The sequence below is a fragment of the Helianthus annuus genome, chromosome 2, assembly GCF_002127325.2.
Source record: "Helianthus annuus cultivar XRQ/B chromosome 2, HanXRQr2.0-SUNRISE, whole genome shotgun sequence".
Lineage (NCBI taxonomy): Eukaryota > Viridiplantae > Streptophyta > Magnoliopsida > Asterales > Asteraceae > Helianthus > Helianthus annuus.
The window spans coordinates 131427826-131439714 of record NC_035434.2 but is presented as its reverse complement, the minus strand read 5'-3'; the positions used below and the strand labels follow the sequence as shown (position 1 = coordinate 131439714).

At 37.6% G+C, this 11889-nt stretch overlaps 1 non-coding gene across 1 annotated transcript; it reads left to right on the top strand.

The window, feature by feature from the left end:
• The first annotated feature begins 1098 nt into the window (after positions 1–1098).
• On the top strand, positions 1099–1205 carry LOC118489962. The gene has a single exon (XR_004887973.1). It is a non-coding gene; the product is annotated as a small nucleolar RNA R71 (small nucleolar RNA).
• The last annotated feature ends 10684 nt before the right edge of the window (positions 1206–11889 follow it).

Sequence of the window (11889 nt, the reverse complement as noted above, 5' to 3'; positions counted from 1 at the left end):
CAGAGCATTCTTCGCCTAAGTTAACTAATTGCAACGTTTCAATTTTCCTTTTATGAGTGAGGAAGTCCCTCATGAACTTAGAATATTTAGGCATTTGGGTTAGGACATCAATAAAAGGAATGTTGACATGCAATTGTTTTAGTAGACTTTCGAATTTTGCGAATTGCTCATTGGTCTTTTGACGAATTAACCTACCGGGGTACGGAACTCGAGGAGCCTTGGTAGGCTCTGATGATGGAGGGGAATCCTTCTCTTGTAAAGGCGGTGGTATAGTCTCCTCTGTCGCCGGTGGCACTTCCGTAGGCCCCACGGTGCGGCTTCGTAATGTGATGAGATGAACTTGCGCTTTTGGGTTTGTTTCGGTATTGCTTGGTAATGTGCCTTGTGGTCTCTCGGAAAAATTTTGGGCTAGTTGACTTAATTGTTTTTCTATGTTTTGAATACTAGCTTGTTGATTTCTAAAATTTGATTCTAATTGTAGAAACCTTTCCGAGTTTTTCTTTTCAGTGTCGGAGATGAGGCGAGATATAGTATCTTCAAGCCTCTCTCGTCCACCTTGTTGTTGAGAGAAATTTTGTGACTCATTTCTTGGTTGTTGAAAGTTTGTTCGTTGGTTTTGTTGGTTACTACTATTGCCGGGTTCTCTCCAACCAAGGTTAGGGTGATTTCGCCATCCTTGGTTGTAGGTGCCCATTGGAGGACCCGACGGCCTAGGTCTATTATCAATGTAGTTTACCGACTCTTGTTGATCGTCTGTTTCTTTCATACAACTCCAATTTTCATGTGGCCCACCACACCCTTCACAAGCCATAACCGAGACTGTTTTTGTCATTTCCAATTTTTTTTATTTTCGAAGAAAGGGTCTCGACTTGGGCTTGTAAAGAAGTGCTTTCATCAACCTTATGGGCGCCCGGGGCAATAGATTTATTGCCTCGGGGAGTGTGCCACTGAAAATTGGTTTGAGCAATTTCTTCAATTTGATTATATATTTCATGCGGGCGGCGATTACCTAAAAGTCCCCCGGAGCTAGAGTCAAGTGTCTGCCTTGTGTGTGGCAATAACCCATTATAGAAAGTGGATACTTGTTGCCATATCGCAAGGCCGTGATGTGGACACTTTCGCAATAGCTCCTTGAACCTTTCCCAAGTTTCATATAAGGATTCCCCGTCCTCTTGTGAATATGTATTAATTTCAGTCATTAATTTAGCCGTTTTAGCGGGAGGGAAATACTTATATAGAAATTTTTGGGCTAGTTCATCCCAGGTGTTTACCGATCCAGCTGGGAGGGCGTTAAGCCAAGCTTTTACTCGGTCTTTTAGTGAGAAAGGAAACATTCGAAGGCGGATGGCGTCATTTGATGCTCCATTGATCCGAAAAGTATCACATATTTCTAAGAAATTAGTAATATGTAGATGGGGATCCTCGTCCGCAAGCCCATGAAAGGTTGCAGAGTTTTGAAGCATCTGTATCAAATGCGGCCGAAGTTCGAAGTTATTGGCTTCTACATTCGGTGCGTTGATAGCGGCGCCGAGGTTACCTACGGTGGGTCGTAGATAATCCATAAGGGTACGTTGGTCCGCCATTAGAGGTGGATTTCCCGAAACCTTCTCTTGGTTTTTGGCTTTTAGTCTTTTTCTGAGAAAGCGTTCGGGTTCTTCTAGAGGTTCTTTTATGTCCTTATTAGAACTGGAGCTCATACACTACGTAGGGGTGGCGTCTGGTTCCAAGTCCTGCAATAAAAACAAAAAAGAATGCTGGTCAGAAGGTTCACCACGGCCCCGTGCTCAGTGAACACGGCCCATGGTCGGAGTTACAGTTATTGTTTTCCAAATCCCAGTTACTGGAGAGTTGGACACGGCCCCGTGTTGCACCGACACAACCCCGTGCTCAACCTTCTGTAACTTGGAAAACTAAAAACTGCCAGTAACAATGCTGGGCACGGCCCGTGTCCGACCAGGCACGACCCGTGCTGAGCTCTGCAGAAGCTGAAAAACTAAGAAAATCCTAAAAAAAATTAAAAAGAAAAATAAAAAATATGATTAGGCCATTGATTCCTAACTTTCTTAAAATCCTTGTGTCCCCGGCAACGACGGGAAAAACTTGATGCATGTGTAGTGTAATATATTTTAGATGTATATTTTAAGCCCTTTTTACACTTTTAGCCAAGTTTTAAATAAAACACGATATTTACTAACACTATACACACATATGGGCAAGTGCACCCATCGTAGACGTAGTATAGTGTTGGTAAGATACCGAGGTCGTCCAAGGACACAAGAGCTTTTAGTACCGGTTTATCCTCAACGTCTAACCAAATCAAGATGTTAGAAAAGATTTTTAAACTAAGAAGATAAAAACTAACTAAATGCTGAAAAATAAAATAAAATTAAAATAGATAGACAAGATGAATCACTTGGATCCGACTCGTGTATTAGTATAACCTTTGATTATTTTTGTACTTTCGCACTTATTTAAGAGATTATCTTAGTTTGTAGTAGGCCCCTCTTTTGAAGGCGACGTTACCCTCAACCCAGTAGTTTGAGTCAGCAAGGATACAATCCTAAAGGGTCGGATTATTGAAAGATAATGAATTAAGTTATTAATGCAAATTATGGTAGGCCCCTCTTTTGGAGGTGACGTTACCCTCGACTAAGTAGTCTGAGTCAGCAGGGATACAGTCCTAAATAGCCGGGTTATAGTATTAATAGTAGTTAACTTATGAGGGGGTCAAAGAGTTTGGATCCCCGCCATCCAATACCTATGGGCATTGAAGGAGATCCTACTAAATTTGACCCAGGTCCCTTGCAGGACCTCTAAACGCTGAACAAGGGCAAGACCCTTACCAAACCGTTCCCTTAACCCCCGACCAGGTAGCCAACATACCTCCATATAGACCGTGGAGATATGAATGGTGAAAATCTTTTATTTTATATAGACAGTAAAATAATGCCAAGACACCACGGACAAACGATAAGGAAAGATCACCTTCAATATAAGCAACTAGTTGTTAAAGTCATTAATATAAAACCAAATAAAAAGTGCAAAAGATTAAAAATAAAAAGTATTATACTAAACACTTGTCTTCCCCAAGTGATGTAAGAGACTTAGGCAAACATGGCCTTGATTGTCAAGAACTCTTACGATCAATCTTGGATCCCGAGACGACTCACACACTCTATGATGGACAATGGATGATGGTGGTGGATGATGGTGTTATGGTGGTGGTGGGTGGTGGAGGAAGTGTGAGAGAGGTGGTGTACCAAGGGATGAGTTGCAATGAAACCAAGCACTACTATTTATAGGCTGAACAGAAGGCTGGGGACAGCTCCGTGTCCGCTGGGCACGGCCCCGTGTCCGCTGGGCATGGCCCCGTGCCTGTCTGACAGTCTCTCTCTTCATTAATTGTAATTCGCAATTACAATTAATGCACATGCAGTACTTTCACCACGCCCCCGTGTTCACTGGGCACGGCCCCGTGGTAGGCAATAGAAGCTTTTACTGGTTTGTCTTTTCTGCTGCTTCTTGGGCACGACCCCGTGCTGGCTGAGCACGGGGCGTGTTCAGTCTTCTGCCTTCTCTATTTTGCTTGGGAGGATGCTATCGAGGGGTCGGACAATCCACTTATGTTCCTTTTCTTGTATTTATGTTAGATTTAGCTGTATTTTTGCTTCTTTTGTTAATTTGAGCTCATTTAATCCTGAAAATACAAAAGGAAGACAAAAACACTCCTTTTCCAACATTAGTACTTAAAAAGGGTTAGTTCTATGCCTCATTTGATGTAATTTATATGTTGCATTTTACACACATCAGCATAATAATCATTATCATCATCACTATCTTCTTCAATTCGAGCAATAAAACCTTTGTGATTTGAAGTCTTGTTCGGATCATAATCATCCCAATTGAAATTTGCCCAGCTAAAGCCTTCTGGCAATTTTTCATCATCTTGATTGATTAGGCATGATTTGTTGTCAGCTGAAATATATTTGTCCCAGCTGAAATTTTCTTGATTCACCAAACATGCTCTTTTTGATGAGTCTTCAATCTCCTTCCTTCCATGAGCAGTTTGCATTTGTTGTTGATATGGCTGTTGAGCAACTTGATGATAAATCGATTTCCCTTAGTAATCATTGTTATTGAACGGATTTTGAGCTCCACTTGCTTCGCGGTTTGTGCACTCCCTATTGAAGTGTCCTTTTTCCCTGCAACGAAAACAAGTAACTTTAGATTTATCAAATCCTAAATTAGAAACACATGCATCACGGAAATCATCTCTTCCTGTGATCTGTTTAAATTTCTCAGCTCTTCTTAACACGCTCGCCAAAAACCATTTAATATCCATCAATTCCATCTCCTTATCGTCAATTTGATCGTAATCCTCTTTTGTAAGCATTGGATTCCCGATCCGTCCTGCTACTAAACTTCCATACGACTCCAACACAGTTCCCAACAAAGACATATGGCTTTTTGCAACTTGTTTAGAATATTCCTGATTATTTTCAAGATTCAATACAATGTTGCATTGTAACTTCTTGCCATTCTTGGTTGCTGAAATGTTCGGATCAAGTGATGGATATGATGAAAAACTTGTGTTGTTGTTTGACCCTTTGGATGAATTTCCAGATGAACTTTTGGCATTAAATGCAGTCTCAACCTTTGGTGACATGTTTGTGGTTTTATCATTCAACCCTGCTTTGTAATAAAGACCAATGTCTTGTTCACCGTCAAAATCTTTCATTCTTGAAATCTTTCTCTGTTCCATCTCCTGAGCCTCAATCTTTTCAATGAACTTGCTCAGTGTCAGACTGCTAAACCCTTTCTTGTTCCTTAGCATCATGAGATATGTGCCCCAAGTCTCGTGTGGTAATGCATCAGCTAACTTCTCAATTAATTCTTCATTATCTTTTGTGATGCTCAATCTCTTCATGTTCATCAACAAATTGCAATATCGTTCAATAATTTGCTTTGTGCTTTCATTTTTCAAACCACGAAACAAATCAAACTCTTTCTTCAAAAGTGACTTTTTGTTTTTAACCATCTCTTGACTACCAACAAAATTTGATTTTAAAGCTTTCCAAATCGAATAAGCACTTCCATTATGTTGCAATAAGACCAAGATGTCTTCTTTCACAGTTTGTTGTAGTAGACTTAACATCATTTTTTCATTTTTATATTTCTTTTTATCATCAGCACTCATATCTTTAATTGCAATTTCCTCTTCATCGTCATTTGTCGGTCTAACATATTTCGTCTCAACGCATTCCCAAGCATCCAAATAATTTGCTTGAACCCAATTTTCAAAACGTCCTTCCCAACCTTTATATTCCTCAATGTTCATGAGCTTAGGCGGTTTTTGCATCGTCCCCGTTTCATTTTCCAACATTGTCTGCTGAGTAACAGTAATCGGGGTAGCAAAGGCGTTATAAAATTCCTCTTCCATGTTTTGGTTTTTCAAATTCACAAACAGATTGTTCAAATGAAATTACACACTTCAAACGGAATTCCCTTCAAACGGAAATACTCAGTTCAAACAGAATTAATCTTTGGAAGGAAATTACCCTAATTCCGTTTGAGCTTGACACTTTTTCAAACGGAATCGCAATTCCATGCGAGATTACCAAATGGAATTACCTTGCAGAAACGAAATCACTAATTTCGTTTGAATCCTCTCAAACGAAATCACAATCTGGAATGGAATTAGCTAATTCCATAAGAATTTTCAAACGAAATTAACTTCTGAAATGAAATAACCCTCTAATTTCGTGCAGAATTACGCTGATGTCATCATCTCGAAACGAAATTTGTCTAATTGATCGATTTTTAAGCCGTTTTTAGATCTGAAACTTTCCAGGGTTTGTTAAAACAGTATTGTGCACATGATGTTTGAAAATCAAGACATTTTGACCGTAAAATCAAGTTTAACTTGAAAAAGAAGGTGTAGAAATCAGAATTTGCAGCTGAATTGGTATGAACTCTTCCTCCTGAGCTCTGATACCACTTGTAGGATCGTTTACGGACCCGAACGAGTCGTTCAGAAGAGTTTATGCTCAATACGAAAGGCGGAAACAGTCGTATTGAGTTCAATTCAGCAAGATATACTCATTAACTGTCGATTTTTTTGATTTGATGACAACTGACAGCGAGACGACACTTCAGCAGCAGTTCGGCACTGAAACCGGAATTGTTACAACTGCTTTCGCTTGAACGGTATTTATAGGCCCTTAATTCCGCTTGAAGATGTTCCACACGAAATTAGATTCCAAGCGGAATCTAATTCCGCGCGGAATTACAAGCATAGACTTTCAAGCGGAATTAACTCCTTTCAAGCGTACCTTTAGTCTCGAACTACGTGCCCTGATCTAACATTCTTAGTACAAGACTCGATACAAGACGAAATCGACAGACGTACTGTTTTACTCACCATTGATCTGATTTTCTCTAAATTGAGGTTATTAACTTCATACCTGAGAATTTTAAGATCAAGTTCTCCCTAGCTTGGACCCTTTGTAAGCTTCTTTCATTCTTTTATCGCTTTTCTAGCGTGAAAGTCAAACAGTGTTTGACTTTCAGCTTTGACCAGTCAATGGTCAACGCAAGGTTCATTTGAACTTTGCAACGTGATTGTAATCACGATGGTTATAATCCTTAGCGATTATACCTATTGATTACCACGTTAACTAGGTGTAGTGACGAGTTAAAGTTTCGGTCAAAATGCATTTTAGCACGCATTTTGCAACGAAACTACTTTTAGGTATCAAAACACTTTGCTTTGATACCAAATTAGTTTTCTAAGTTAGTTAAACATGTTTTGACATGTTTAACTCGTCACTATTAGTTTAGTGCTTGTTTCGGGTCGTAAGTTAAGCGGTCTAGACAACCGCTTAGACTTTCGAACCCGACCCGTTTGGTCGATCATTAGGATCCGACCAAGCTTATTTAGTGATCATAGTTGCATAGGGAATAACCTCTGAGGTTATACCTTATGATCACATAGGATTGGTTAGTTATTCGTTAAGTAGTTTACATGCCCATAGAAAATGACCAAAATGCCTTTTTGAAGCATAATTCCGTATTTTGCATATGTGAACATGTTTTTGATGTATGATCTGATTTAGTAACAAGTTTAGGCATAATTGGGCATGTAAAACTTGACACAGCACATAGTTAATCATCCGACCTTAGTTTTACGCAAACGACGTATTATATTAGCTTATACTACCATAATGGGTCGAAACGGGTCAAAAGCACTTAGGTGGACTTCCAAATCAGAATGTTAGCTCTACTAAATCATACCATATGAGTTCAAATACTCATTCGATTTATAGAACATCATTCTATCCTATCTCCCGATTTAGGATCCGATTATTAACATAGTTACCCATATTAGGTGCCTGGTTGATTCCGTGATCCTTGGAGCTTAAATTGGTCTTATTCTCAAGACTAATAAGCAATCCCAAGTGAGTACATAGTTCCCCTCTTTTACTGCTTTCAATTACTTTGGGGGTGATACACATGTACATACTTGTTACTTTTGTGTTTTTCATTGCTTTTATGACATAAACATGTTAGTTTCACCTAGTGTATATGTAGTACATGATTTCAACTATGTTTTGCTATGTATGTTAAGCATGCTACCACATTGATTTCTTAGACATTTGTTGCATATGTTTACTTAGCATATGGACACATTGTTTTACATGACATTTCTACTATGTATGTTCACTTAGCATACTTAGTACATGGTTTTCATTGCATGCTTACATTGGTATGACATTTGGTTGTTTAACGGGACAATAATACATTCATTAACACTGATCACGCCGCTCGGTAGTATGTAATGGTACCATAGGACTTGACAAATCCCATTTCCGACTTCCTAGGGTTTGTTTGGAAATTGGGAATGACAGAATCCAATATACATAGTTTAGATAAACCTTTAATTTGTTTAAGGGTTTGTCGCCACAGTCGCAAGGCTTGAATGTATGCGTTTAAACACTACTGCATAAATGTTCATATCCATAAAGCATTGTTTTCTGTAAAGCATAACATTTGATTTAAACTTAGGTTTATTCAAAAACCTTGTTTTGTACATTTTCCTAAGGGATTGAGTAATTACTAGTTATTCACCATACATGACATTTGTTTTCACATTAACATTATCATATAGTTTGAGTAGATACCTTCTACTTGCTATACAATACATTTTAGTATACATGACACAGTTTACACATGACATTGTACATGGTTTACACATAAACATTTGACATTGGTTTTAAACAAGACATTTTGGTTGATTATTGATAAGTGACTTATGTAACGGGGCCATGTGTTATATGATAAAAGCATGGTGGATACGCCGCTGGTACTTCCTATATATACGTGCTTTTATTGTATTACACATTGTTGCGTTATCTAAACCACTTTGACAAGACATGAAACATTTTATACAAGTACACGACATTGTTTTACAGATTACACATTTTATACAAACTCATTTATAATTGGTTATTCATTTAACCACGTATATCCTTTTGTATAATTGATTTTCACATCGATTTTTATATGATTTTATAAAGGAAAACATTTTACAAGATTCATGACTACATTTTTGTTAAACACCACTTTTAACTACAAGTCATGAATTCTGCATAAACAAAACCTATGTATCTCATAGGCATTTTTATGCTGACGTACCTATTTTTACATGTGTTTCAGGTGCTAATGCGTGATGATGTTTGTGCTTCACTTAGGCGGATTTGGGCCTTAGTGACTTAAAAGACAGTTATTTATGTTATGTTTAGTTTAAATTCCAAGACAATGTAAACATTAATCTTAATAATACATAACTTTAGTTACCATGGTTGTTGAAACAATAATTCTGTCGCTCCACTCCCCGACGTTTTCGTCGCGGTTTGTTGTTTTACGCGGTCGGGGTGTGACAGAAGAGTTGGTATCAGAGCCAATGGTTATAGGGAATTAGGTTATTAGTAATGCTTTGACCTAGACTATAACTTTCTAGGACCCTAACACAAGTTATCTTGTGTTTAGATCTTAAAACAATACATGTTACCTATCCTTAGGTGATTACCAAAACATGAACACAATTTCCAAAATGATTTTGAAATCAATCATCTATCCTTAGATGATTTCTTTTGGCTTAATGCCTTCCAAATTTTCAAACTCTCATCAAAGTTTGGATCTAAATAATGTGAACACGTGCAAACTGGAAGGGTGAATGCCTGTACCATGAGTTTTCTGTCTAAGGCTAGAGTGTTCGTACAAATCCGCAGTATCGGACCAGTCACTCTTACCTGGGAACTCTTGGGGTGAGTGTCACTTATAGGAGAGCATGTCTTCGGTGATACATTATTATGATCCATTTACTTTGATTTGTCGCTGTGTGTCGACTGTTTGTTACGAGGTAACGAACAAATGACCACCATCCTTTCATTTTGTTGATATTTATGATATCTCATTCATCATCTCACTCGTTTTCTCTCATGTTTCCTCTTTTAGAATGCCTCCTCGACGTAACGTTCAGGAACCCAATGCCGAAACTGGCAGCTATTATAGCACAGCAGATGGCTGCTATGCTACCTAATCTCATCACTCAAATAAACCAAGCCAACAATAACAATGTTAATGCACCTGCTCCGTGCAACTTCAAAAGTTTTAACTCGGCTAAACCGCTCAAGTTTAGTGGTTCTGAAGGAGCAACTGGGCTCCTATAGTGGTTTGAGAGTCTTGTGTAACACCCCGAAAACAGGTTTGGTAATCAAACCCCGTTAATACTAAAAGACGGGTAAAATACCGTTAGTGGTAAAAAGAAAAATTAGTTAACCTGGTGAATATTAGGATTTGAATAAATAATCGTGTATTAATCAAAAAGAGGAATAAATGCTTTGAGAAAACACGGTTTATTAGGAACCCGAGTTAACGGGACTTAAAAATAAAACGGGTTATGATTCCCCACACCCACCAAGTTAACTAGGAATAGTTAACCTAGTTAGTAATGGGTAATTAAATGAAAAGCTATGAGATATAGCTTCTTTTGTAATAAATGAAACAAGAGGGACTAAAAGAGGCAAAAAGGGAAAATGTTTTAATTAAATAAAATACTAACACCAAAACACACACTCTAAGTGTGTGTTCTGGTCAAGATTTCCAGAAGAGCCAGGGAGCTCTCATCTTCAAACCCTAACTTGCTCAAATCCATCAATTGAAAGGCCAAATCAGTCCCAAATCGAAATCCAAGCTTATATTAGTGATCACCTAAGTAAAGCGATCACGAGGTATGTCAAATTTTGTCTTTTGTTTACATCTTGAAATTTTGATGAATATTAGAAATCGAAATCTAAGCTTCATTGACTGATGCTTAGATGAAATTAGTAATGAAAACATGTCTAGGAGTAAACCCTAGTCAATAACTTATTGAATTAGTGTTTAGATTATGAAGTTCATGATCATTCATTATGGGTGTTTAATGGGTTTTGTAGAAACATGATGAACACTAGAATCATGATTGTCAAACTAGTGTTATTTGAACTCTGTGAAGTTAATTTTGGCATAAACCATGAATTTGATGACTATTTAGTAAAAGATGTTGAAATTGGCAAGATAGGTAGCCATGAAGTTTGATTGTTAATTTTATAAAATTATGCACATTAGGTGTTTGTTAAAATGCCTAAATGAAAAACTAAAGTGCTGAAATTTAGAATGAAAATGCGTATTTGAATGATACGTCAATTATGCGTAACATGAAGTGATAAGGGTTCTAAATGTCATGTTGATTTAGTCTCAATTGTGTAAACCATGCGATGGAAAATAGTTAACTTTGATTAACTAAGTTAATTAATCATGAAGTCGAATAGTGGCTTCGACATAGAAAATAAGTGAGGTGGAATAGTCGTGATTTTAAATGACTAATTTAACCGCCTTGTAAATGATTGACAATAGTTTGACGCCTAACGAGCTAGGTGGAGGCTTGGGAAAGAAGCGGTCAAACGAATCAAGCACGAGAAGAAAAGCGTATTCGGGATGCGAGGTAAGTAAAGCTTACACTCTAATTATCTAATACTTAATGATTTTATAGGTTATGAATGATAAGTCTTATTTAAATTATGATGTTCCGACACGACAAGTGCGGTCCGGAACAAAAGACAATGGTCATAAACATGTTGAATGGATAAAAAGGTGCTAATATGGTTAAATAGCCATGAAATGACTAAAAGATAACGAGTTTTTAATAATTACCTCGTATGGTAAACCAATGCAAATAATAAGGGTTAAATGGTACTTTAGTCACTTGTTGATAATAACTGTTAGTTTGGGAAAAGATACGTCATAGCGTGGGTTATAATGGGTCAAAGGAATCAATTGACGATTTACAAGTAAAACGACTATACGGAGTAAACCGGAGTTAGTCGTATGGATAAGATGGTAATAAATATCATCTCATAGAGTTTCATGTCCGTTAGACCAAATGGGTCAAAAGGTGAAATTATCACCCTTTGACAATATCGACTAATGGTTTGTTGAGCTATATGATTATAGGAATAAATATCAGATGGATATATACATTGCTATTGCTTAGCGGCTACTAAGGCAAGATATCGGAACGGGTCAATATATTGATCCGAGTCAGGTATGTGTGTTTAAAATTGAAGTTAAGTGATTGGATTGGTCAAAGCTTCAATATAGTCCTTTGTTGTAAAGGATGGAGCGAAGTTGACAAAAATGCCCTTGATAGGTATATCAGGCAAACGACTTTAAAAGGTTGTTTAGAAACAAGTCAATAGATTAAATAAATACTCGGAATAAGTATAGAAAGTGAAAGATGCAGATTCTTGGGTCGAATGGCTTTATATGAGTCCTTGACGTAAAGCGATA